Source organism: Armigeres subalbatus, unplaced genomic scaffold (genome assembly GCF_024139115.2).
Source record: "Armigeres subalbatus isolate Guangzhou_Male unplaced genomic scaffold, GZ_Asu_2 Contig223, whole genome shotgun sequence".
In the NCBI taxonomy this organism is placed as follows: domain Eukaryota; kingdom Metazoa; phylum Arthropoda; class Insecta; order Diptera; family Culicidae; genus Armigeres; species Armigeres subalbatus.
This window is the reverse complement of record NW_026942958.1, coordinates 257119-264541: the sequence shown is the minus strand read 5'-3', so window position 1 is coordinate 264541 and position 7423 is coordinate 257119.

Genomic DNA, 7423 nt, shown 5'->3' with positions numbered 1-7423 from the left:
GATGTATATGACGCATCAAACTAATTTCTGGTGTTACTCTCGGTATTACGTGTTTTGTTTGATCTAGAATAAGTATTAAATTGAATTTATTCATTTAGGCGTGGGCGCAATTTTCAAATCAATAAAGTTTGATGGGCAGCTTTTCCAAGGGGCGCAAAATTTTAAATTATGAGTAACCAGCTCATGATTTGCCATGACAGCACTTGCGCTCGCATAATGTGTCCATTACTGTAGAACGTAATGTAACATTGATCGCGTACAAATCAGTGAGATCGAATAGACTGGTCTATTCGACATTCTGATGATCATAAAACGGAAATATCAAAATAACGGAAATTAATATACTCTGAAGTGCGTAACGGTGTCGGTCATTCCCAGAGCTCGATTCAACCACGTTCAACTCTAAAGCTGACAATATGACATCTCAAAACCCCAAGGTTCATGGGGACTGTCCTTTCTTCGGTAGGGTAGGCGCGTGGGCTGCTTCGGCAATAGGCAGGTGATCTGCTTGCCGAGATAGGTGTAGGATAACCTATTGTCACCTCGAGGCATGGCAGGATTTGAGTGTGGACTGCGTGCTAAGGCAGGAGCGTCGTGTAGGTATCGTTGATTGGTCCTCATACCACTATTGCACCTCGAGGCATGCCATTATTGATGTTAGGGTGAGCGAGTACCCATAAAGACTTACATGAGGCAGTGATATTTGGAGAAGCTGCTTCAGCGGCAGGGTGATGAGTGGATTGAATCCACACACCATGAGGCACAAGTGGTGCACAGGGGCGTCCTATTTCGGTAGGTAGCGCGTGGTCTGCTTCAGCAGAAGAGGAGTCATGGCAGGTACCAGGTCACTCCGAGGCATGGCTGAGATTGGCATAGAATAGACTACACATGTTGGGGCTGCGAATGGTGAGTTTACATCTGGGAAGGGCAGCCTACACGCTCTGGTCCTCAAAGTTCCAATCTCACGCTTCCACGGTCTCCCGATGACAATCTGCCAGCTAAGGGTTGCGTACTTAGCTGGTAGTCCTCTAGGCACTGTTGTCCTTCTGATATCAGCTAGAGTGAGTGGGTGCGACCAACGGGACCATCGTCCCTAACCCTAATCCCAAGGCGTTAAGCGATCCGTGCGGGATGCATGGGAGGGTGGTGAAATAATAAGCTAAGCCTTTAACGGAGCCGGTGGGGTCCTGGCACCTTCACAGTAATTGTCCCTTACCGCGTCATGCTGGGCTCTGGCGTGGTGGACCTCTTCCCGAGCACTCGAGGACAAAATGGAAACTAAGTCAATTCTTCAATTAGTAGGTGTAGTGTGGCGACAACCCCTTCGCAAGAGGTGGGTTGTTCAGGTCTCCGCCTGAGGCCAGAGGCAATAGTCGGCAGCTCAGTGTGCAGCGTGGGTCATAACCTTCATCTGGCAAAAAAACGCCAGGTGGTTATTGACGGCCCATGGCTTGTGGAGCGATGAACCGCAAACGCGATGGGCTTTCGGTCTTCGAGTGGCGACGGAACGTTGGACGCCATCATCGACTTTGCGTCATCGAAGCAATATCAGTAAGGACCTCAAGAGGGCTTGCTGAAACTTCGAAAGTCGATGTTGGACGCCAAGCTGGAGAGGTGGTCAGGACAGCCAAATCTAAACCCATGAAATCCGTGGAGTCGAGGTCTACCCAGACTGAGGCCCAAGGATTCGCAGATTCGGACAAGGTCGAATCGACCGAGGGCGTGCTAGTGAAGACGGTGGTGCCAAAGTCTATCGACTGAGGCTCAAGTATTCGCAGGCACGTCAGGGTATTTCTCCAACGGAGCGAACACAAGGAGAACAGGGGGATGGAAGGGATGAGCTCCCTGGGGCCGCTCCAAAACGCGGAGGTTACTACGAACAAGGGTAGTGGGGCTGGGATGCTGAACCGGGGAGGAAGGACCTGCAAGTCTGTCCACCCAGGAAAGACAGTGGTATGGGGTTACGGCAGGCTAAGAGCTCTCAACCCCCAGACCAGGTAAATAGAGGGGATGACGCCTCATGGACCCTGGTCAAGAACAAAACCAGAAGACGTCAAGGGCCGTACCAAGGTCAGGCGAATGAAGGTAGCAAGAAGTCTAGGGTAGGCGCCAATCGCTCCAGGGCGATGCCTAGTCACCATGACGGACGAGGCTAAGTACTCGGACGTCTTGAAACGATGAGGTGACGTCAGCTCGGTGAACTCAGCGCCGACGTACGTCGAATAAGACGTACCCGGATGGGCAGATGATCCTCGAGCTGAAGCGGAGCGTCTCGCAAAGGGCGCTGCCTCAAAGAGTTGGCAGAGGAAGTCCTGGCGAGACGGTCAAGGGTGATACTCGACGGAGGTGAATCTAAGGGTTGAAGACCTGGACGAGATCACCGAAGTCGAACAACTCGTCACGGCACTGCGGCGACGGTGTGAAGTGGAACGCCCACCGCAGCCGTTCGGCTACGGAAAAGTCCGCAGGCACGCAGGTAGCATTGGTTCGGCTATCTGCAGTGGATGCCTCAACTCAAAAGGTCAAATTAGGGGCGTCAAGGTGGGATTCGGTATGCCCTGGAGCATATACGACAACCGAAGTTTCTTCAAGTGCCTGGAACCGGGCACAAGCAATGGAGACTAAAGGCCCTGACAGAAGCAATCTCTGCCGACGCTGCAGATTGGAGGGACATAAGGCACAATGCTGCACACCCTCCCAATTGTTTGATTTGTTCAACAAAGCTGTGAACAGCAAGCACCCATGGGGGGTTCGATGTACTTGCGTTTAAGCGTGCTGCAAAATCACAGTGCAGGTAACGCAGCTGGCCTCGGCCTCGCCCGAGTGTTTGGTGTGCGCAGGTTTAGAGAACGCCGGAACACGTGTTGTTCGTGTGCTCACGTTTCGCTGTGCGTGACCACATGCTTGCCACATGTGGTCTGGACACTACCCGACAACCTAGTTCGGAGGATGTGTAAAGATGAAGTTGGCTGGAACGCCGTTTCATCGGCTATCGCCCAAATCGTCTCGGAGCTACACAGAAGGTGGCGCGTGGACTCAGGATGGCTAGTTCAGGCGCAAATAAGAGTGGTCAAGGATCAGGTCGGCTTGATGGGTCATTCCGGGGTCATGCTCTGTGGTTGAACTCGATCCTTTTATCGAACAAGTGGTCGCGCGAAGAACAACATGGTATCGTCGCTTTCGCGGCGTCGGCAACCAGGCGGGTTTCAGGCCGGAGGACGGAAAGGGATCCTCGTCAAGGCTGGGGCAGGCGTAGGCACCGCGTCGCAAGTCCCTCTGTGTGTTGGCGAATAGACCCTGTCGCAGAGAGGTCAATTTAGGTGCACGCGGCATCATCATTCTTGATACCAGTTGTCAGACCCTTCCACCTTCCGAGGACATAGGGCGTGGTAAGGCCACCTGGAAAGCCGGCAATGCGCTGGCACGATACCATGGTGTTCTTCTAAAAGTCAGTCACGATGTTCGGTGCTGCAAGGACGCAACTAACCTCGAGGGTGCGTTGTCACGCCCCTCTTTAAAGCATTACTTTCTGGTTGTACCGAAGGGACTATGAGCAGCGGCAATGGAAACGGTTTAGCGGGTCGGGATGTAGTCCTGCCTCCCTCGTTTGCTGTTGGAGGTCCCCCCCGCACTTCCTGGACAACCAAGATGTCTGTTGAACAGATTCTCCCTCCATTGCTAGGAAGAAAAAAAGACTACAGTTGGTAGGGTGTCTTAGCGTAGTATCTATTGGCTCAGGCAGTTACCGCTATTGACGCCTCATGGCGGTGGGTGTTAGAGTGAGCATCCAAGTAAGTCTCAAAAAGCGGTCCCAGGGAATTGGGTTGATGACCAAAGAGGGTTGAGTGGGTGAGTCCACACTCCGGTACACTGCCATGTGAGTAGCAACTTCTACGCGTGTGCTGGGTCAATACGTAATGCATTACTCCTTGTAAAAAGGGAATAATGGTTGTCAACAACCGGAAATCAGGATGGGAGGCGTTAATGGCTGCAGAATTCTTAATCAATTACGTGGACCCATCGACTATATCCCATCGCCTGTTCAGTTAGTTAACAGAGTTCGTGTATGTAAATTTTGACTTAACAGTCCTTAACAGGTGTGGATGTCAAGGTAATGCTCCTTCACGCGCCTGTCTGTGGTGTCCAGACGTGACGGAAACGGTTGAACACATTCTGTTCGTGTCCCGAGAAGAGCGCGATTATGGAGGCATGCGGAATGGACACTACAAATAATATCGTCGAAGAATACCCGAACGCAGAACGGTGAAATGCTATTGCAGAGTGATGACCAGGATAGCCGATATATTACATCGAGGTTGGCGCGCAGGATAGCGGCATGCCGCCATGATGAGCTAAGCGGACCATGAGCGTCCCAACAAAAACGACAAGCTACAAATAAGCATCTAAGTCGAATTATTGTTTTATTTGAAATCTTCATCAGCTGAATAAAATGGATGCTGAATAATTCGCTAAACAGATTTCATCTCAGCATTTGATCCAATTAACATTCGACTTGGCCTATTTTTTGTTTACCACTTTATTTGAGGTCAGAACTAACGTTTGGTTTTCTTCATTTAGCACATTGGAAAGTTCTAATGTGCTGAACTAATTATTTTCAAAATTCTCTGTTCGACTATGATGTGATGCTAAAAGGGTGGTCGAATTGAGATTGAATAGTAGATTAATAAGCAAGCATTAGACATCTTTCTTATCCATTGGATTTCACCTTTACCGGATCTATCGCACAGTAGGAGAAAACATGATAATAGTTTATGCTTTTTCCGTTTGAAAGAAAATCGATTAAGTTGATGTAGTGATTTGGGTAGGAAAATAATAATTTTTGACTTGTTGGATTCATTGTCAAGAACACTCAGGCTTTTATATTCTGGGGCAATGCATAATTGTTTCGTGATACATAATTAATTCCTGATCTAGGATAAAGCTGTTGGAATTATAATGAATAAAATTGCTGGTGCAATGAAGAAAATTCATGCAGTTGTTGTAAACCTGAAGAAACGAACACAACAACTTCATAAAAAAATCGACCATATTGCATGTCTGTTTCAGATTTCCTACATACTAGTTGTTTTTATATGTAAATAAATGTCGATATGTGATTTTTACTCGCTGCATGTGGTATTGATGGCAGAATAATATCACAACCGGTTATTCAGAGTATCGAGAAAGGTCGAACATAAATTCTTTAAATTTTCATAAACCCCATCATTGGAGACGAATTTTATTTATCGTTTTGACATTATTTCTTATTTTTTCCCAGTGTTGAATGGTTTGACTGGCTGAAGAATTGTTGAAATAAAAATCTTGTACAGTTATTAACAAACTGTAGTTTGACAGATTGACTTGTTGATTAAGAGTCAATTATGATTCATATTCACCATACGATTATTTATGTTTTGCATTGAGTAAGCCATAACACAAATCAAGGATGGCGCGGATGGATACCGGCGGATGATCAAATGTCAGCAGTTCAGAGACCGATTTGAAAATTTAAAATGATCATATGAAAATAGCAATTGCAATACGTTTAATGGAAATCATGATCATCTTACTCTCAATGTGTTAATATTTTCGAAGAATTTACATGTAGCTGAATAAATAAATAGTGATAAAGTTGTTTTTCAAAATGAGATCTTGTAGCTGTATAACTGTTCTGTTAATATAACTGTTATACTCCAAAATGTGTGAACAAAGCCTGAACAGAAGATGCAGTGGCGTGAGCCAGAAAATTGAGTCTGGGGGGTTTTCCGAACATTTTTTTCGAAAATAAATTTCTTCTGAAAAATTTGTCTTTGGGGGGTTTGCTAAAACCACCTTGTCGCCACTGAGAAGATGCGATAAGAAATGTACAGACATAATTCAACACAGTGCTGAACTGAATAATCACACTGATTTAGTTAAACTATGAATGTTTGTTGAGGGTTAGAGTGCTTCGCATAATGCGCAAGCGCCAACTATCAACTCGTCGGTCGAGGCGTGCGGCGCAGGCGTAGCGTCACGCCGTTGATAAGTTGCTCGAAGTATGGTGTTTAAGGGTTCAGAAATCAAGAAGAAAATCAAAAAAGGCACTCGTGCAGCGTGTCGTGTTGAGATGAAGTAGATTAAGTACTGCATATCCCCGTATTGCTGAAGAGCGGTCCTTGGGGACTTATGGTTGGGGCCAAGGTGAGTCCCACTCTGAACACTCCGTGCGCAATTATCAAAGCATGTGTGCCAGATCATTACGTGAACAATCGGTTTTGTAAAAACATTTGTCGAACTGAGTAGATGGGTATTTAACATAATGTGTTTCTGGACTTCTATAAAAGTTTTAGTTTGTTGCGATCATTTAGCCATTATGTACACTTGTGAATGTGTACGAGGAAGCCATATATGGAAGGGTCAATCAATAATTTCGGAAACAAAAAAATATCGTTTGCTTCAACACCTTCTTTATTTGATTCGTTTTCTTTTTGCAAATACACTAATTAAAATTCTTTCTATACATTTGTGTGTTGTTAGGATGAATTTCGTTTATGTTCGTATCGTTGTTTAGATTTTACTTAGCTTTCTATAGATGTTAGTGTTGTTTTTATTTTCACGCTTTAACTGAGATACAGAGAATATTATCTTACGTGATCTGGAATATGCTTCAAACCGCAATGGCTTCGATTGGAGTAATTTGCTTGACTATTTATTCCAGTTAAAAATATTCAATCGTATCAAATTCTCAACTTAAACGATTCATTCCTCGTGTTTGCTCGTTGCTTATTTAAATTAAAATTTTAAATATTTCCTTCAATCAAATCGGTTTCTGTGTAGAGGAAAGGCGGATAGATCGGGAAGGACCGAAGAAAAATACCCATCACCTGACTTAGTTTGGACAGTTCTTGTGCAAATGTATAACAATTGGACGGAGGTTTTATTAAAACTGGTTTGAAAATAGTTAAACCTAACAGACAAAGAGCTCGACGTCCAATGAGGGACATGTGATGAAAGAAATACAAAGTGATTTAGATTTCTTCAAACCATGCATCAAAGGATCTAATCTTAAGATCGGCCTCTGCGATATTTATGGACAATCAATAGGTAAGGAACTTTTAAATAAATTATTATCAGAAATATCTGACAGTTGGTTTAAGTAGCTAAGTTTTAGATAACTGTAAAGTTTCATTCAAACTTGGTATATAATACTCTTTAGATGTCTTGTAGTTTTCTATAACCAATAGAGGCTTTCTGAAAAAGTACCTATTTCACCTAGTTGGCACGTTAACCCTATGAAATTTGTGCTTGCTTCTTACGATTTGCTTTGTGTTACTAAAGTAGATCGTTGTCTTATTAGTTACTTTGTTTAAAAAGGAAAATCACAGTAGTCACGCGATCAAGTACTCAAGTTTCCTCCTGATAAAATATTCGATCACACACC